General features: G+C 37.0%; 1 protein-coding gene and 1 long non-coding RNA gene across 4 annotated transcripts in view; both read left to right on the plus strand.

Moving 5' to 3' along the window:
- The window catches only part of LOC123559584 (SH3 domain-binding protein 5-like), a 218352-nt gene that overhangs the window by 100078 nt on the left and 96302 nt on the right, over nt 1-21972 (plus strand). The gene's annotated exons all lie outside the window — the stretch shown is intronic.
- On the plus strand, nt 11076-13546 carry LOC128559839 (uncharacterized). The gene is made up of 3 exons (XR_008372674.1): nt 11076-11325; nt 12172-12278; nt 12866-13546. It is a non-coding gene; the product is annotated as an uncharacterized LOC128559839 (long non-coding RNA).

Consider the following 21972-nt stretch of genomic DNA (forward strand, 5'->3'; position numbering starts at 1 on the left):
ACAATAAATCTTGGATTCCATAATGAATCTATCAGATCCAGTCATAGGTTCCTAAGTTATGGCCCCTGATTGACCCATGAAAGAGCCAAAATTTGGTAATTTTTACCTTGTGAAGACGATAAAAGTAACATTTTATATTTAATTTTAACCACACTTACACACAAGTCACAATAAGATCTGGGTTTCTTTCAAAATCTGGCTAGATTCCGTCATGGGTTCTAGAGTTACTGCCCCTGAAAGGGGCAAAATTTTCTATTTTGGCCTTTTCAGCCATATAGAGGTTTCATTTATGCTTTGATTTGATACAAACTTGCACAGAATGATTATCTTGATGATCTCTAGGCCTGGATCGAAACTAGGTCATGTCAGGTCAAAAACTAGGTCATCAGGTCAAAGCTTGTTTACACCCTAGGGGACACATTTTTTATTCTATCTTCATAAATTTTGGTGAGAATGTTTGTTATCATGTAATCTTGGACAAGTTCATATCTGGGTCATGTGGGGTAAAAAACTAGGTCACAAGGTCAAATCAAAGTAAATGCTTGTTTACACTCAAGATGCCACGTTTTTTGATCCAATCTTACTGAAAATTGGTCAGAATATTTGTTTCCATGTAATCACTAGGTAAAACATATTTACACTGTTATGGTGTGTTACTAAGGTGAGCGACCTAGGGCCATCTTGGCCCTCTTGTTTTGGCTTTTGCAGCCATATAGAGACTTCATTTACGGCAAACTTGCAAAATATCTCCAACAACAATAAATCTTGGATTCCATGATGAATCTATCAGATCCAGTCATAGGTTCCTAAGTTATGGCCCCTGATTGACCCATGAAAGAGCCAAAATTTGGTAATTTTTACCTTGTGAAGACGATAGAAGTGACATTTTATATTTGATTTTAACCACACTTACACTTAAGTCACAATAACATCTCACTTCTGCCTGGATCCAAACTGGGTTTTGTGGGGTCAGAAAGTAGGTCATCAGGTCAAATCAAAGGAAAAGCTTGTTAACAACCTAGAGGCCACATTTATGACCCTATCTTCATGAAAATATATATCTTGCAATGTTGCTTTTAATTGGATGTTGGTGTCGTGTAAAATAGGAGATGTGCAAGTTTACATCATGATAAAGACTCATGCTAGTTTTTAGCTTACCTGAGCCAAGGCTCATGGTGAGCTTTTGTGACAGCTCAATGTCCGTCCTCCATCCTTCAACATTTTCTAAAAAAATCTTCTTCTTGAAAACCACTGGACAGAATTACACCAAACTTCACAGGAATGATCCTTGGGTGGTCCCCTTTCAAAATTATTCAAAGAATTTAATTCTATGCAGAACTCTGGTTGCCATGGCAACCGAAAGGAAAACTTTAAAAATCTTCTTCTCAAAAAGCAGAAGCCCTAGAGCTTAGATATTTGGTGTGAAGCATTGCCTAGTGGACCTCTACCAAGTTTGTTCAAATCATGACCCGGGGTCAAAATTGACCCCACCCCAGGGGTCACTTGATTTTACATAGGAAAATCTTCAAAAATCTTCTTCTCAAAAACCAGAAGCCCTAGACCTTAGATATTTGACATGTAGCATTGCCTAGTGGACCTCTACTGAAATTGTTCAAATCATGACCCCGGGATCAAAATTGACCCTGCCCCAGGGGACACTTGATTTTACATAGGAAAATCTTCAGAAAATTTCTAAAAATAAACCAGAAGGCCTAGAGCTTAGGTATTTGACATGTAGCATTGCCTAGTGGACCTCTACAAAGTTGTTCAAATTATGACCCCCGGGGTCAAAATTGACCTCGCCCCAGAGGTCACTTGAATTTACATAGGAAAATCTTCAAAAAATTTCTAAAAATAAACCAGAAGGCCTAGAGCTTAGATATTTCACATGTAGCATTGCCTTATGTGGACCTCTACAAATGTTTTCAAATCATGACCCCCGGGGTCAAAATTGACCCCACCCCAGGGGTCACTTGATTTTACATAGGAAAATTTTCAAAAATTTTCTAAAAATAAACCAGAAGGCCTAGATCTTAGATATTTACCACATGTAGCATTGCCTAGTAGACTTCTACAAAATTTATTCAAATCATGACCCCCGGGGTCAAATAAACCCTGCCCCATGGGGTTACTTGATTGTATATAGAAAAATATTCAAAATTTTCTAAAAATAAACCAGAAGGCCTAGAGCTTAGATATTTGACATGTAGCATTGCCTGATGGACCTCTACAAAATTTGTTCAAATCTTGACCCCCCAGGGTCAAATTGACCCAGCCCCAGGGGTTACTTGATCTTAGATATTTGATATGTAACATTGCCTAGTAGTCTTCTACAAACTTTGTTCAAATCATGACCCCTGGGGTAGAATTGGCCCCACCCCAGGGGTCACTTGATTTTACGTAGGAAAATCTTCAAAAAATTGCTAAAAATAAACCAGAAGGCCTAGAGCTTAGATATTTCACATGTAGCATTGCCTAGTGGACCTCTACAAATCTGCTCAAATCATGACCCCCGGGGTCAAATTGACCTCACCCCATGGGGTTACTTGATTGTACATAGAAAAATCTTCAAAATTTTCTAAAAATAAACCAGAAGGCCTAGAGCTTAGATATTTGACATATAGCATTGCCTAGTGGACCTCTACAAAATTTGTTCAAATCATGACCCCTGGGGTCAAAATTGACCCCGCCACAGGGGTCACTTGATTTTACATAGGAAAATCTTCAAAAAATTTCTAAAAATAAACCAGAAGGCCTAGAGCTTAGATATTTGACATGTTGCATTGCCTAGTGGACCTCTACAAAATTTGTTCAAATCTTGACCTCCCCCAGGGTCAAATTGACCCAGGCCCAGGGGTTACTTGATTGTACATAGGGAAATCTTCATAAATTTGCTAAAAATAAACCAGAAGGCCTAGATCTTAGATATTTGATGTGTTACATTGCCTAGTAGACTTCTACAAACTTTGTTCAAATCATGACCCCCCAGGGTAAAATTGGCACGCCCCAGGGGTTACTTGATTGTACATCGGAAAATCTTCCAAAAAAATTCTAAAAATCATCAGTTTGACATTTGAAACATGTAGCTCATATTACCCAGGTGAGCGATCCAGGGTCATCATGACCCTCTTGTTTTAGCTTAAAACAGTATTTTATCCTAGGGTCACTTAAATACTTTTAAATATGTATGTATGTTTGTTTTGTTTTATCTATATGTTTTACATTGAATTTCATGATTTTTTGTTAATGTGGAATGTATTTTTTGTTTGTGTTGATTGCATAAAATTTTGTTTGTATTGCTTGCAATTTATTCTTTAAAGCACTTTTAAACGTGTTCATGTGCATGAAAAGAGTGCTGTATAAATGTGGTATAATAAATAAATAAATAAATAATAGACAAGATCACCTTTCATAGTGATGTAGAACTTAATTTAGTCTAACACTTTGGTTTACTGTTGGATTAAATTATTAGTACCCTACTGGTTGAAAATAGGGCTTTTTTCCTGTCCGGTCCAGAACTCTGTCATCCATCAAGGGATTTTAATATTACTTGGCATAAATGTTCCCCATGATGAGACAATCTGTCCTGTGCTAGAACCCTAGCTTAAAGGTCAAGGTCACACTTGGAAATCAAAGGTCAATGGGACTTTTTTCCTGTCCGGTCTATAACTTTGTCATGCAAAACAGGATTTTAATATTACATGGCACAAATATTCCCCTGGATGAGACAATGTGCTATGTGCAAAACCCGGGCCCTTAGCTGCAAGGTCAAGGTCACACTTGGAAGTCAAAGGCCAAAAGGGCTTTTTTCCTGTCTAGTCTGTAACTCAAAAGTGATTTTAATATTACTTGGCACAAATGTTCACCACCATGAGACTGCGTGTCATGCGCAAGAACCTGGACCCTAGGTCTAAGGTCACTGTCACACATAGAGGCCAAAGGTCAGATACAAGAATGATTTTGTCCGGAACATTTCTTCTTCATGCATGGAGGGATTTTGATGTAAATTGGCCATTTAGTTCACTACCATGAGACAGATTGTTATGCGCAAGAACCAGGTCCCTAGGTCCAAGGTCAAGGTCACACTTAGTTGTCAAAGGTCAAATTCAAGAATGACTGCCTGGAGCATTTCTTCTTCATGCATTGAAGGATTTTGATGTAACTTGGCACAAATGTTCACCACTATGAGGCACCCTTGTTTTTAGAATTATGTCCCTTTGTTTTACTATAAACATATAAATATTATTACTGGCCGTAGGGAAAAATTGAGACCAGTTTTCTGTGGTACAACATGCATATTACATCCAATTCTAAGTAATAGGTGTATTTTGACCTATCGCTACCTGGTATAAGAGTTTTTTGTGGACCTATATTATATAGAATTATACACACCCATGTTTGGTGGGAGACATATTGATTTACTTCTGTCTGTCTGACACAAAGCTTGTTCACACTCTAAGTCGAACATTTCTCAACCGATCTTCACCAAACTAGAACAGAATGTGTTTGACCATAAGACCTCAGCCAAGTTTGATAACTAGCCAAATCGGCCAAGTCACTTCGGAATTATGGCCCTTGAATATAATTACCAACAACTTCCAGTGAAGCATTGTAGACCAGTTACTCCACTCCACTACCACCGATACAGCATTGTAGACTGGTGCAGCATTGAAACTTGAACAAAATGTTTTTGACAATAAGATCTCAGCCAAGTTTGATAACTAGCCAAATCGGCTAAGACAATTCAGAATTATGGCCCTTGAACATAATTACCAACAACTACTGGTGTAGCATTGTAGGCCAGTTACTCCACTCCACTACTGCCAATACAGCATTGTAGACTGGTGCAGCATTGTAGGCCAGTTACTCCACTCCACTACTGCCAATACAGCATTGTAGACTGGTGCAGCATTGTAGGCCAGTTACTCCACTCCACTACTGCCAATACAGCATTGTAGACTGGTGCAGCATTGTAGGCCAGTTACTCCACTCCACTACTGCCGATACAGCATTGTAGACTGGTGCAGCATTGTAGGCCAGTTACTCCACTCCACTACTGCCGATACAGCATTGTAGACTGGTGCAGCATTGTAGGCCAGTTACTCCACTCCACTACTGCCGATACAGCATTGTAGACTGGTGCAGCATTGTAGGCCAGTTACTCCACTCCACTACTGCCGATACAGCATTGTAGACTGGTGCAGCATTGTAGGCCAGTTACTCCACTCCACTACTGCCGATACAGCATTGTAGACTGGTGCAGCATTGTAGGCCAGTTACTCCACTCCACTACTGCCGATACAGCATTGTAGACTGGTGTAGCATTGTAGGCCAGTTACTCCACTCCACTACCACCGATACAGCATTGTAGACTGGTGCAGCATTGTAGGCCAGTTACTCCACTCCACTACCACCGATACAGCATTGTAGACTGGTGCAGCATTGTAGACCAGTTACTCCACTCCACTACTGCCAATACAGCATTGTAGACTGGTGCAGCATTGTAGACCAGTAACCACTACCGACACAGCATTGTAGACCAGTTACTCCAACATGTGAATACCAATAGGCCACAAACAGTATACAAGACAGACTTACTATTCAGATGATTAGGCAGTTGTGGGAGACATGCACTTTTCTCAAAAGCATCTTTAGTTTTTTAAATATTTTTTTAGCTCACCTGCCTGAGCACAAAGTGCTCAAGGTGAGCCGTCTTGATCGCCCTGTGTCCGTCGTCGTCGTCCGTCATCAACAATTTGACTGTTAACACTCTAGAGGTCACAATTTTGGCCCAATCTTAATGAAACTTGGTCTGAATGTTACTCTCAATAAAAACTGGGACGAGTTCGATATTGGGTCATCTGGGTTCAAAAACTAGGTCACCAGGTCAGATCAAAGGAAAAGCTTGTTAACACTCTAGATGTTTCTAAGCAATCCCAGGTAATCCAATAATCTTGTAGTCAGTCAAGTAAAACCAGGTAAAATCGATAGGGTCATTAGATTTAACATATTATTTTCTTATTATTTCCCAAAATACCACAGTAAAACTTATATATAATTATTCAGAAATAAATTATCTTTCAAATGGTATAATTCTTAATAAAATCTGCAATCTCGCATCCAATTGCGACAGGCTTATAATTCTTGAAGTGATATTATCCAATCACAGAAAAGAAAGGGCCACGTTATGGCGTTTGTTTGAAAAAAATCGGCCGGAAACTGTTTGTTTAAAAAATCGTCCAAGATCACCAGTTCTTACAGAAAAACTACAAGGTTTGTATTGTCATAACGAATATCAAAATAAAGTGCATTTTCTCAGCTTTAAAATGATGCTAAATTTATTGAAATCAGTTTAAGATTTGACCCATCGCAATTACGTTAGAAGTTCAATGGTATTGTGGTCCAATAATGGCAGACGCGGTAAACAATGCGCCGCCATCTTGAAATCGCAATCGGTGAAACTACCTTAATTAAGTCGCCAATATGAAGTTAAATTTTGACACGAAAGTAATGAAATAATAAAATTTGAATGAACACCAGATAAATAATCAGATTAACCCTTTACCACACAGAACCTTAGCCAGTTTAACCTTCTTTACACAACACTGATAAGGAAAAATCAATAATCAATACTCCATATATGGCTGATAAGCCTGACAGTCTTATCTGAACAGGGGAGTTGGCATTTTTATGTGATTACACACACCTATGTTAAAAATATGATTATTTTAGTATTTTCTATTAGTTTCACAGTTTTGGTGTCAATGTAAAGATTTTTGGAAATTAAATTCTCTTTCCAATGGTACTAAATTCATAACTGTAGCTCTCTTTGTTGCAAGCATATAGGGAGCTAAAGTGAGAGAAATGTATTTTTGGGGCATATTTTTAGCTCACCTGTCACAAAGTGACAAGGTGAGCTTTTGTGATCGCGCGGCGTCCGTCGTCCGTCCGTGCGTGCGTGCGTGCGTCCGTAAACTTTTGCTTGTGACCACTCTAGAGGTCACATTTTTCATGGGATCTTTATGAAAATTGGTCAGAATGTTCACCTTGATGATATCTAGGTCAAGTTCGAAACTGGGTCACGTGCCATCAAAAACTAGGTCAGTAGGTCTAAAAATAGAAAAACCTTGTGACCTCTCTAGAGGCCATATATTTCACAAGATCTTCATGAAAATTGGTCAGAATGTTCACCTTGATGATATCTAGGTCAAGTTCGAAACTGGGTCACGTGGGGTCAAAAACTAGGTCAGTAGGTCTAAAAATAGAAAAACCTTGTGACCTCTCTAGAGGCCATATTTTTCAAGAGATCTTCATGAATATTGGTCAGAATGTTCACCTTGATGATATCTAGGTCAAGTTCGAAACTGGTTCACGTGGGGTCAAAAGCTAGGTCAGTAGGTCTAAAAATAGAAAAACCTTGTGACCTCTCTAGAGGCCATATTTTTCATGAGATCTTCATGAATATTGGTCAGAATGTTCACCTTGATGATATCTAGGTCAAGTTCGAAACTGGGTCACGTGCCGTCAAAAACTAGGTCAGTAGGTCTAAAAATAGAAAAACCTTGTGACCTCTCTAGAGGCCATATTTCTCAATGGATCTTCATGAAAATTGGTCAGAATGTTTAGCTTGATGATATCTAGGTCAAGTTCGAAACTGGGTCACGTGGGGGTAAAAACTAGGTCAGTAGATCTAAAAATAGAAAAACCTTGTGACCTCTCTAGAGGCCATATTTTTCATGAGATCTTCATGAATATTGGTCAGAATGTTCACCTTGATGATATCTAGGTCAAGTTCGATACTGGGTCATGTGGGATCAAAAACTTGGTTCAGTAGGTCTAAAAATAGAAAAACCTTGTGACCTCTCTAGAGGCCATATTTCTCAATGGATCTTCATGAAAATTGTTCAGAATGTTCACCTTGATGATATGTAGGTCAGGTTCGAAACTGGGTCACGTGGGGTCAAAAACTAGGTCAGTAGGTCTAAAAATAGAAAAACCTTGTGACCTCTCTAGAGGCCATATTTTTCAATGGATCTTCATAAAAATTGGTCAGAATGTTTACCTTGATGATATCTAGATCAAGTTCGAAACTTGGTCACGTGGGGTTAAAAACAAGGTCAGTAGATCTAAAAATAGAAAAACCTTGTGACCTCTCTAGAGGCCATATTTTTCATGAGATCTTCATGAATATTGGTCAGAAGGTTCATCTTGATGATATCTAGGTCAGGTTCGAAACTGGGTCACATGGGGTCAAAAACTAGGTCAGTAGGTCTAAAAATAGAAAAACCTTGTGACCTCTCTAGAGGCCATATTTTTCATGAGATCTTCATGAAAATTGGTGAGACTGTTCACCTTGATGATATCTAGGTCAGGTTCGTAACTGGGTCATGTGCCGTCAAAAACTAGGTCAGTAGGTCTAAAAATAGAAAAACCTTGTGACCTTTCTAGAGGCCATATTTTTCATGAGATCTTCATGAAAATTGGTGAGAATGTTCACCTTGATGATATCTAGGTCAAGTTTAAAAGTGGGTCACGTGCCTTCAAAAACTAGGTCATTAGGTCAAATAATAGAAAAACCTTGTGACCTCTCTAGAGGCCATATTTTTCAATGGATCTTCATGAAAATTGGTCAGAATTTTTTATCTTGATGATATCTAGGTCACATGTGCTGAAAAACTAGGTCACTTTGTCAAATAATAGAAATAACGACGTCATACTCAGTTCAACACTGGGTCATGTGGGGATAGGTGAGCGATTCAGGACCATCATGGTCCTCTTTTTTTGTTTTGTATTTGTTTCAAATTTATTCTTAGGGTGTAATATTAAATATTTTAAACTGTTGTAATAATTCAATAGTTAAGTATCAATATTTTTATAAATATTTTATTTTTAAATGAATTTGGTAAATCTATAAGTGAAAGGAAGACACAATAAATATTTTTTTATATATTATTGCCAGAGCCTTCAGATATGAAGGGACAATGATTTTTAAAATTATGTCTATTTTTTGAAAAATTATATCTATTTTTGAAGGAAAGTTTTTTTGTATACATTTTTAAAGAAAATTTAGAAAAAGAGTTTATTTACTAGAATTTAGAAATAAGACGCATTTGGGCAAAACAATTAGGTGAAAGGTCAAACTAACTGTACATAGTATTGCATAGTCTATAAGTTTCAATTATTTTGTATTTTCAAATAAATTTAAAAATGGTCAGGGGTGAAATGAAGACAAAACAAATAATACTTTTTTACATATATCATTACAAGAGCGTTCAGTTATGGCTGGATAATTATCATAGAGTCTAAATATCATGTTTGGTAATTTTTGAAAATATTCTTTTTATTTCAGTTTTCTTTTTCAGTTTATTTTTATTTTTGAAATGAAAAACAAATGTAAAAAAAAATGTATTTTTTAGAATTTAGAAATTATCCAGCCACATCCAGGCCACACCACGAGGAGGCGCTCTTATCATGGCCCGCCCCACCCCCATCTTCTCTAGTCGCTAAATTCTGAGTCGTAGTTGGTAAAACAGTTCTGTTGTCGTTGTTACGTGTTGTGGTATCGAGCATGGTAACCCTCCTGACAAAGATGAACATTGCACACAGCACAGCCGTACACTCCCGTCTCTAGATTTGCCATGGTAATAAGGCTTTTGCCATGGAATTCCATGGAGTTCCGTGGCAATTAGCATGGAAATCTGTGGAATATTGAAGTTTTCCATGGACATTGAATGGAACAGTAAGTTTGCCATGGATTTCCATGGATTACAGCTGAAATATTGATCAATTTCCACGGAAACAGGAGCTTTTGCCATGGAAAGTTGGACTTAGTAAAATTTTGGGATGGAAAATAGCATAGAAAATAACTTAGAAATTTTCTGTGATGGAAATTGATGGGAACTGTGGACTTAGAATTTTTGGGAGGTATTTCTTGTGAACATAGAATATTTTAATGGATTAGTATGTTTTATGACCAATAACTACAACTAACTTAATTAGATAGGTAAAACAACTAATGGAATTACAGTAAAACCTGTCTTAAGAAGCCAGCCAAGGCAGTAGGAAAAAGTGGCTGCTTATGGCAGGTGGCTGCTTCATGCAGGTAATTTATAGCATGAATGACCATTTTGGGAAATGAAACACTGGCTGCCTAAGACAGGTTGGCTGCTTAATAGAGGTGACTGCTAAAGCAGGTTTTACTGTAAAACATTTAGTGTAATGCAACTTGTCATATAAACTCACCTTGCAGATAGATTCATTTTGAACTAATCTTTAAAAAATTACTGAAATATCATGACTTTTTCTCCTAGAATAACACCAAAAAGAACAGCACTAACAGTAGTTACATATATAATATTACAATTCTTTACACCAAAATTCATTAAAAGTTACCTGGCCAAGGGATTCTTAATTTGATTAATCAAGTAATAAATTATTTGGTTCTTTTAATCTTCTGTAGTGTACCTGTTGCTTGTCTCACAACAGGAGATTATCCCAGACTGCATGATAAGATCTTGTCTGCTTTATATTTAGAAACTCATAACAAGAGATCAACCAATGAAAATAAAGTCTGTGAACTACTTCTGGGGGCTGTAAATGTACTTCAAAAAGTAATCCTGAACTTTTTTCTGTTTAATATCAGGGTAAACTTCAAAAATAATGAGTATGTAAATGGAATAAAATCAACCTGTGGTACAAAAATATTTTTAACATCCTAGATGTATCCTCCAATAGCTGACTGTAAATGACACATTTGCCCAAGAATATCAAAATTTCAAATCTACACAGGAAGTTCTTTGTTTGAGAGCAGGATGGAGTGGAGTTATTTTACTGTGTTTACATGCAGCTTGGAAGTTAACAATAACTAAAAGAATACACCAGGTGAGTTCATAAAATTTATTCATGATTTTCCAACAGCAATGTAGAGTACCTATAGCAATGTAACAAAACTAGTAAATGGATTCAAACTGGAAGCAGGCAGCTTAGCTTTCATTGTGTTATGCAACAAATGATTTTGCTTCATATATATTTTTGTTCATTTATTTAACAGCTTTTTTGCAAAGTTCTATTAAGCAGCTGCAATTTCTACTTTATCATGCTTTTAATTTACTAAAAGGAACATTGGACACTTTTTAAATGAAATTATTCAATGGGTTCAATAAAATTTAAGCCAGTAGAGTTATCTCCACAGGTGGCACTGCTGTATTACAGGGTAAACAATGCTACCAGTCAGCTGACCACTGTTTACTAAGTAAATTCAGAGAATTATGTGTTTTTAACCTGTTATTAAACTGGTTTATTGGTGTTGCACACATTTATGTTAAGGTAATGAAAATTATGTTTTTAGTAGAAAGAAATAATGTTTATGGATTATTTACTTGTTATTAATCGAAGATATTGCACTTTATTGAAAGTGCATGTTTAACATTTTTTTCGAAAATTCAGCAATAATACACATATTAAGCAGCTATTTGTTATTTAGGTACTATTACTTTTTCTTTTGAATTCTGATATATTCAACTTCCTAGTTGTTTTCAATATTAATATGATTTTTAAATTTAAAAAAAAAGGGAGAATCTGTCAGTGAAGTTGATGTCTGACCCCTTGGCTCCAACATTAAATTATTAAGGAGCCTACTTATGAAAATCTATGTCTAACATTTAATATAAACTGGAATGTACAAGTAAATGAATATTGGTTATAATTAATGTACAGATGTATGTGTTCATTTAAGAGGAGTCTTACAGAATACTAGTACATAATTATATATTTAAGATGTTCAGGCAGATTATTTTAGAAAAAGATATTTTTGTTAATGTAATATCAAACTTTCCATGAAATTAAATAAAATAAAAAGTTAACATTATATACTTAAATTGTATGTAATACAAAATTTGTATGTTTTAAATGTGTGCCAAAATTCAAAAACAAATTTTTTATATAATCTTATCCAAGGGTAAAGTTAGAAATTTTGTTAAATGTGCAGGTATTTATGCTGTTTGATATGTAACCCTCAATTTGCCACATCTGTAAAAAGCTGCTGATAAGATATTTTTGGCCCCATTATTCATCATGATGTATAGTTTTAATTTCAGGTCATTGACATACCTAATAAATAATAAACCAACATTTTTATGGACATCTAGGTTTTAAACTATATCTGTTTTTCAGGAGTATATAAACAGCATACATGAATGAATGAATGAATGGAGATAATTCAGTTTAGTGACCCAATGTATTGTGTTCAAAGGAGACTCCATCCAACAATTCAAAGACGTGTAAGTAATTACTATAGTACTATGAAATACATGTACACACTACCATTGTTCTATGTTTGATTGAAAGTGGGCAACTGACAATTTTCCCTGAACACGACTGAATGGATCAACTTTATAATTTCCAGCAGAACCCACGACAGGTTTTATAATTATCTCCCTTATATCAAGTCCAGACCAATATTTTATATAATGATTAAAAAAGTATCAAATTAAGTTATCACTTGGCAGTCAACACACATTGGTGTTAGTGCAGGTAACTGGTAGAATTTCAATTAGGTCACCATTTATACAATAATAGTAATGCATAAGTTGAACCTATTGATCACTACCCCAAAACATTGAATATCTGTCTGCATGCCTTTTTTTATGGAACCTTATTCTACCTACATTTGAAATCAAACTGAAAAATACATTTTCTTGAAAATATAATAAGTAATGTTATTACTTGCTTAAATCTGCAGTATTGCCTGTATAATAAAGAAGCACTTCTTTGAATACCATTTAATTTTGAAATTATGAAGTAAGGACAAAACTAATGAAGAAACTGCTTTTATGGTTTAATATCTCTTGGTTTATTATTTCAACAGGTTAATGCAGTGAGGCAACTGATGGCAAATGATGGCTTTGTGGCAGTTAATGAAAACTACATGGTATTTTAAACTGATGGTGGCCAACAGTGACAGAAAATTTCTCAACCAATAGTTACATTCAGTTGAAAATGATGGCATATCTTATACCGACTATACTGCATTATGACAAACAGTGGAAAACATTGATATACTACAATGACAGTGAAACTGAATAGAAACTGGTGACATTTTAGCTCCATATTGTTTGTACTATTTTCTATCGCCTAGAGAAGAAATGTCAAAATTCATAAGCAGTTTTGTTATACTACAGACTCTTATGAAATTATAAATTAAGATGTGACATACATTATGGTTTCTGATTTTCATTTCAGTCCAGTTCTGTCACCAACAAGTTTCCATGGTATTTCCGCGGATTTCCACAGTTATTTGCCATGGCATGCCATCCGAATACTCCACGGATTGCCATGGAATTTCGCTGGTTTCCACGGTCATCTGTGTTGTACCATGGAAAGCCATGGATTTCCATGGAACTCTGTGGCATTCCATTGAAATCCATGGAACTCCACGGATTTTTTTCTTCGTATTTTTGTTTCATAAAAAAATTATATAAATTGGTAGTCCGAATACTCCATGGAATATTTTCCATGGATTTCCATAGAATTCCATGGCAAATCTAGAGACGGGCTGTCTCTCGCCTCTTCTTCAGGACTCGAGTGTGGTACTTGCAGGTCTTCACTTTACCAGGTAATCTGCAGCTGATGTGGGCGTTCATGTTCTCCCCATCAACATTCACTGGCTGATCTCGCATCTCCGGCTGTGGTGAACGCTTCCTCTTTGAAAAACCTCCAATGAGCTCCTTGATCAACTCCATGCGAAAGTCTAGGTGGGCGAACCTCTTCTTCTTGACCAGACGTCTGGATGTGGTCTTGTAAAGAATGAAGGCATTGACGATAGACGCATTCAGTAAGAACCAGAAGATGTACCGCCAAGCTTTCTTCCCGTTTCGCCCTACACTGTACTTCATGCGAAGCTGGTCATGAAGGTCCACACCACCCATGTACTTATTGTAGAGGTTCACACTGTGTGGTTGTCGTAGGTTCAGAACGGTTGGTCCGACGCGTCGCTGTGCATCCATGACTTGCCTCGGGTCACTGAGGGTGAAAAGATGGTGGACAAGCCTCTTATCCCGCCACACACTGGCTGTCAGGTTGCTGGCGCCCTTCTGCAGAACCTTGAAGTCTCCGCGCTGTCTGATGGTTGCCGGTTTCTTCAGCTCGGTAGGGAAGCCCTTCCTGCCAGTTCGCACTGTACCGCAGGCGTACAAACCCTTGGCTAACAAATCTTCCATCAGCTTGATTCCGGTAAAGAAGTTATCGAAGAAAAGCCAGCGAAAGGAACCCTGTAGGTGGTCCGACAATCTGGTAACCACGTTGTAACCTAGCCCATGTTCTGTGGTGTTGTTCTGACGACCGAGATAAATGTCAAAGCGTGACATGAAACCATTTCGTGCGTCAGACAACACCCAGACCTTCACACCTCTCTTGATGGGCTTTGCAGGCATGTACTGGCGAAACGATAACCTGCCGGTGAACGCTACCATGGCCTCGTCTAAGGACACTTCTCGTGGTAGTGTGTAGTAGTCCCTGAAGGTATCGGATACAACGTCGATTACAGGCCTCACCTTGAACAGCTTGTCATAGCCAGGCTCCCCTCTCTGTGGCTCGGACGCTTGATCTGCGGCATGAAAGTACTGTAGAATCTTTCTGAATCGGTTGCAGGTCATTATGGCAGCCACTCCAGCATTCCCTACCAACCTATCCGACGACCAGTATAGATCCAGACTTGGTAGCTGGTTAATGCCCATGAGGATGTTCATCGCGATGAATGCCCGCATCTCTGTCAACGTCACATCATGCCAGTTCTCGTCTGGCCCTTCTCCAGGTTGGTTCATTTTCCAGACTGCGTAGGCGTTTGTATGCTCGACAAGCTGTGCCAACAACTGCACCGGAAACAGGAGCCAAAAATACTGAAGGGGTGAGGCGGTGTCGGGATCAGAGTCCGGAGGGAGGTTCGGACCTGGTGTCTCGGTGAATGGCTCAATCTGAAATGAGAGAAAGTAACACTTCTGTCAATTTTCTGTTATTTCTTTTATTCATAAAATTGATTTTATTTATTTATTTTTCATTCATTTGTATAACGAATAAAAATGAATGAAAAATAGATAAGGGAGGATATTATTTATTTATTATTTATTTTATATTTCATAAAATAAATAATAAATAAATAATTTTCTTCCTTATTTATTTTCATTCAATTTATTCTTTATAAAAATGAATGAAAAATAAATAAATAAAGTCCGTTTTATGAATAAAAATAAATGTATTTAATTTTATTATTCTTTATAATTTATTATATATTAATCTTTTATTTATTTTTATGTTGTCAAATTACATTATTATAATGTTTTCAATTATTTATTGCAAAATAAAACTTCCGAAACTAGTCTTTTTTTTTTTTTCTTGCCACCTGTTTTCAATTATTTATTGCAAAATAAAACTTCCGAAACTAGTCTTTTTTTTTCTTGCCACCCATGCTAGTGAACCCAAAAAGTACTGCCTCGATAAATTTTTATGACTGAAGTTTGTTGAAACCCCAAAAATATTTTTCATTTATGAAAATAAAACGCACCGTCGGTTGTCTAAAGTTACTGCACCAGTCCCCAACGGGTTCTGGCTCATTATCAGACTCGGAAGCGGAGTCTTCAAATGAAGAAAACCCAGAAAACTCAGAGTCATCACTATCAAAATTAAACTGGAAAGCAGAGCTTTCAGAATCAGAATCGGACATTCTTGTAACAAGAAAGTGCTAACGATATAACAAATGTGAAAATATGCTAATCGGCAGGTGTTCTCAAACGAACTGAGATAACGATCTAAGAGATTTTTTTACTAAGAATTTTTCATGAATTTTCACAAACATTTTCATTGGCCGTTGTAGAAATTAATATTCATAAAAACGGAACCCGGTGGTTGCATTGGCTAAAACATTTGACCAATGCAGAACCGCCTGTCCATCTGTGGTTTTATTGCCCGACCCGTGCCAACCCGAGTCCCCTCTTACATAATAATTAAATCAGATTTACGTAATTTATTGCTGATCAAAGGTCGGCACATCGCAGGAGACTTCCGCTGCAATAAAAATATTGGGGTGTCATAAAATTTTCGGAAGCCGCGGTCCTTGTGTTTTCAGAGATCTAAGGCCATAAAGTACACAAGCCGTCGTATAAACAAGCTGCAACCAACTTGTTAATTACATAAATCACGCATGACCTTCATGACCCGTACATATCTAAAAATATTTAGTTAAATTTACTACAGGCAGGTTATTTTATTTTTAGAACGAGGAAAATTCTGCGCACTAGCTATTTACTACTGTAATTTTCCATGACGTAGCGTCGTGCGCTGATAGGAAAATACCCAGGTGTCTTTGGATGCAAGTAACTCGATAAATTTAAATAGTAACCCCATGATGTTTTACGAAAATATTGATGATGAAATCCCATACTTACCATTTGTAAACATCCGGAATTGATTTCTTTAGGAAAAAGGTAAAAATAAAGCGATTGATTATGAGCCACGGGATAATACGATTCTGTTCAAATGACCGTTAATCGGTATTACACGTTTCTATCGGGTAACCGATAGACGCGGGTCAATACGTTTCTGTTCGGTAATCGATAAATACGGGCATACACGTTTCTGTGTGGTAAAGGGTTAACTCGAAAATTATGTCGTTGTAATAAACAATTTGACAGGAAAAAAGCTGAGAATGCACAACCTTTTTTCGAATAATTCCCTGACATAAAAGTTTTCACGAACGCCTCAAGTTTCACTTCTTTTTGCTAACAATACCTCTAATTTCTTGTCAAAATATTATAGAAGACATAAATTTGATATTAAAGAATCTGTTTATTGAAAAAATTATGATGAAAAAGAAATAAATCTCACCGATTTTAATGAAATTTGAAGGTATCCGAAAATGAACCGACGAATTATTGCAATTAAATTTCATGTCCGCTTTTCAGATACTGACTGAAAAACTGGTTTTATTTTACATTTGTTAAATATTTTCACGGTTAATTGTACTTTGACAGTGATGAAATTAAATTTATACAAGCTTTTTAATTCTGTTCTTTTTATACATTGTCAGGTTGTGCAGTATTGATACTGACATCATAATGACTTAAACATCAAATTGTTATGGCAGGGCAGTACTCTGGCCCATTTTGTGAAGAAGCAGGACTTCTGTCTGCAAATTTTATCCAAAATGTGATAGAACCAAAACCTGAAGGGACCCTCAAACATTGCTATATTATTGAGCTGAAGAAATTTGCTGATGCATCAGAACTCACCCATCTTATTAGCTGGCTAAATCAAATTGACAAAAAGACATGTAAAATTAAGCAAGTCACTCTATCTGTCCTCATTAAATTTGTTATTGAAACAAACAAAAAGTTGCTGCACAAAAAGGAAGTAGCCAGATTCAAGATGTCGAACAAGTACCAGAATTCTCCGTTCATTCATGTGTCTATCTCGCTATCGGGAAACACGATAACCAAAGTTAACGATAATGAGGCTAGCCTTGAAAAAAGAAAAACTGAAAGTGAAACGTCCGATCCAAAGAAAGTTACTTCGAAACAAGACGATAATTCAGAATTAGAGAAATGTGAGCAAAGAACCCATAGTTGAGGAATTAAAAACAAAGAACATGTTACAGTATGAAATCAGTAAACAGCAAAAAATGCTTGGTGAACTGAAATCACTTGTAAGTTCTGAACGCGAACAGCTTGGGCAGTTGAAGTCGACAAAAGGACATTTTTCTATCCGAAACGTAACAAAGAGAGATGCCTTTGCTGCTAAGAATAGAAAACTACTCCGAGAAGCACAGGCTACTATTGCAAAACAGAAGAAACTGATAGAAAAAATTGAAGCACGAAACTTAAAACTTTGTCAAGAGAATGAAAAACTGAAACATGAGTTATTGAACAGTTGTAATGAAAGTAACTGTTATGAACAATCAGACACTCACTCTTTTGAACACCAGATGAAGAAGAAAATGCTTGAAAATGAAATGTATGTGGAAAATTTGTTGACTGAAAATGAAAACTTGAGAAAAAAGGTCAGCCGGCAGTTGTCCGATAAAAATAATGCCAAGAGGTCCGTAAGGTATTTTAAGAAAAATGTCAATACACTTCGCAATGAAATTAAAAACAAGAAATCAAATTAAAACCTTGACACAGACTGTCGCGGAGAAACAGAAAGAAATTGATCAGCTGCAGATTGAAAATGTGTATTTGAAAGATGATATGATAATGAGTATTTGAAAGATGATAAGCCCCATGTGGTTCTGGGACGATCTGTGTATGAAAAGAATTGGAACCACTGCGCCTTACCCTTTCATGATCGTAAGAGACAACTAATAGGGTCTTAACACTTGGTTTTGCTGTAACTCTGTGATTCCAGCAGGTATGCAAATTTTGATTCCATACTTTATGTTTTTATTTCTATGTAAATGAGATGTGGAACCAAAATTTGTAGTCCAGTTCGGTGCCATATAACCTATACTGTGTTGGTGCGCCGTAAAACCCAAATAAATAAATAAATTGAAAGCTGATAAGAAACGAAAGTATGATACAAAGAACTCTGACGGGTCTTTCAATGATAGTATAAGACTGTGTGTAATTGAATTAGCTGGACTTGAAGTAGCAGTTGAGAAAGTCTCCCCAGTAATTCAAGTTATTTCCAGGCACATGTTTTCTCGTGAAATAAGTAAAACTGACTTCCCAACTAGCTCAACTGTTCAGTCAATTGTTGATGAGGGTCACTTTTTAGCAAAGACTTATATTTTAGCAGTTATTGATGCTGCTGAAAGTTTCGGTTTGAACAGAGATGGAACTTCGAGAAAAAAACAGAAGATAGTTGACACGTCGGTAACCTTAGACACCGGTGATGTGATGAGTTTGGGCTTCACTCGTGTTGCACATGAAAGTGCTAAAACAATGGACAGTGTAACTAAGAACAGCATAGATGAACTGTCCCAGTTGAATAGTACATTTTGTTCAGACAAAAGTGATCTAGCAAATACTAATGAAGAGTACATTAGAAACACCCTGCATAAACTCGCCTTCAGCATGTCCAACAGAGCGAGCAATGAAAAACTAGCAGATAAACTTCTGGATGAGTGGAGAGATGAAGTTCTGCAAACCTGTGAAAATGGAGACAAAACAACTGCCAAACACTTCCATTGCATGGCACATGTATTGTTGGGATTCCATACGCATGTACCAACGTTAAGTTTAGTTCAAGAAAATGGTCCGCTAGGACAAAAGCCTTCCTGCATTTAGTTATTGGCGTTCGTCAGGCACAGTGGTTGAACGTGTAGTACGCGCAACTTCAGAGACATTTGGTCCTGCCGGTGACCATCTGGGATTGAGAGACAGATGGGAAGCGCATTGCAGTCAAAAGGGTGTCAAGTCTGTCCTAGGTAATTATCGTGACAACCAGTTCACTGGTATATTTCAAACTTCGGCTGAGGTGCTAGTCCATGCTGATGAGATGCTTGATGTGCTCAAAAATCCAAACTGAAAGCTTCAAGCGGTAAAAGCAGACCTTCAGTGTGAAAAAGTAAGAACTCTGCAGGTTTTTTTTCGGCCGTTTTTATAGCCGTTATTTGGCTATATTCCCATTGCCAAAAAGTATGCATTTTTCCCAAAATTAATGCAAAAATTCCAAATCTACATTCTGAAAAAAATTTCATCAAAATTGCACAAAAATTGACCAAGTTATGGACAATTTCGTAATGGAAGTATGTTAAAGATGTTCTGCAATGTGAAACAAGTGTATGAGAAAGTGCTTACACACATCTTTACTATATCCTATGGGACTAAATATTTCCCAGTTTGGAACATTTACGCGTCAAAATTCCCAATTCTGGGGGTATAGGCTGTTCCCAAATTAGCTAGAAAAAACCCTGGACTCTCCTTTAATGTTTTGGTCTGTTTTATGTTAAGCTGACAGGACCATACTGGAACCTTGTTATTACTTCTGGTGCAGTGCCTTACCTTCTCTTGTACAGTCATATCCAAGCTGTTGCCACATACTTGAAATCCTGTTCTAAAAATCCAGCCACACGCCTAAATCCAGAAGGACACTGGGAAACAAATGATGCTCATGGTATAGCAGACATTCCCTACAAGCAGCGTTTCATAGAAACTGTTTTTAGAGTAAATGACCAGACCAAAGAACTGCTTTATCAAATGATTAAAACTGTAAGTACAGCAATGCTTAAGTGTATAGAGAAACAGTTAATTGACTTTCTACCAGGAGGGCAGTTCAGTGAAAAACCCTGTCAGGAGGACCTCAGAAGAACGAGTTATGCCTGCTCGACAAACCTTGGATGTGAACACCATTTCGGTGACCTGGACAGCAGTCAGAAGCGACGTCCCAATGCATCCATGCATCACCATTCAACTGTACAGCTCTTGAAAAGAAACAGAAAGCCCATGATTGGATGGCTTGTAGAAATGTCTGAGTCTGAAAGGCAGCTTGTTTTGAAAAAAGCATGACAAGGTGGACGAAATCTGAGAAAAATTCACATGCAAGTGGAAAAAGAAGTGATAGATGAAATAAGTAACGACATGATCAATGAAAAAAAAACAAGCAAAAATAGAAAGCGAAATGTAGAAACTGAATGTGAACAAAATTTTGTTGATGATGCGGATGAGATAACCAAGGACTTGCTTCCAATTCATGAACCATATAATGAAAATGAAAATGTAATTGTAGCATAACCAGTGGTACCCTGGATGTGTTCAAAAATCCGCAGAACAGCAAATTATAGTTAAGTTCATATGCCCAACACGAAAGCCAGGGCATTTTGTTTGGCCCACGAGAAAAGACATACAGACAGTATGTAACGAATTTGTCATTAAAAGAAATTTTGTCCCAAAATGTCTGAACTCTGGGAGTCTGTGGAAAATTGTTGACTTTGAGGAAGTTGAAAATTTATACCAAAAATATTGTAAGGTTTATTTTCAATGTCAAGCTAAGTATAAGCAATGAAACAAAAGGAAGTGATAGTTATAATATTTCCCGAGTATCTTTTAACTGAGAATTGGTGACCTTGGTCACATTTCCATGTAGTGAAAAATGCCATTTTTTCAGTGGTTTTGAAATGATTGTTATGTCACTGTGATATATTTTATTAGCTCACCTGTCACATAGTGACAGGGTGAGCTTTTATGATCGCATTTTGTCCATCGTCAGTCCGTCCGTTCACAATTTCTTGTGAACACGATAGAGACCACATTTAGCAATCAATTTTAATCAAACTTGCACACAACTTGTATTGGCATACTAGCTTAGTTCCTTTCGAAAACTGGCCAGATCCCATCATGGGTTTTAGAGTTATGGCCTCTTAAAGGGCCAAAATCTGCTATTTTTGGCTTGTGAACATGATAGAGACCACATTTTGCAATCAGCTTTAATCAAACTTGCACACAACTTGTATTGGTGTAATATCTCAGTTCTTTACGAAAACTGGCCAGATCCAATCATGGGTTGCAGAGTTACGGCCCCTTAAAGGGCCAAAATTTGCTATTTTGGCTTTTGCAGCCTAATAGAGACTTCATTTATGGTTTGATTTGATACAAACTTGCAAAATGTCTTCAACAGCAATGGATCTTAGATTCCATGATGAATCTGTCAGATCCAATCATAGGTTCTGGAGTTACGGCCCCTGATTGACCCCTGAAAGAGCCAAAATTTGTTAATTTTTACCTTGTGACACGATAGAAGTGACATTTTATATTTGATTTTAATCACACTTACACACAACATCACAATAAGATCTTGGTTCCTTTCCTGGCTAGATTCCATCATGGGCTCTGGAGTTACTGCCCTTGAAAGCAGCAAAATTTTCTAGTTTGGCCCTTTCAGCCATGTAGAGGTTTCATTTATGCTTTGATTTCATACAAACTTGCACAGAATGATTATCTTGATGATTTTTAGGCCTGGATTGAAACTGGTCATGTGGGGTCAAAAACT

Source organism: Mercenaria mercenaria, chromosome 10, assembly GCF_021730395.1.
Source record: "Mercenaria mercenaria strain notata chromosome 10, MADL_Memer_1, whole genome shotgun sequence".
Taxonomy (NCBI): Eukaryota; Metazoa; Mollusca; class Bivalvia; order Venerida; family Veneridae; genus Mercenaria; species Mercenaria mercenaria.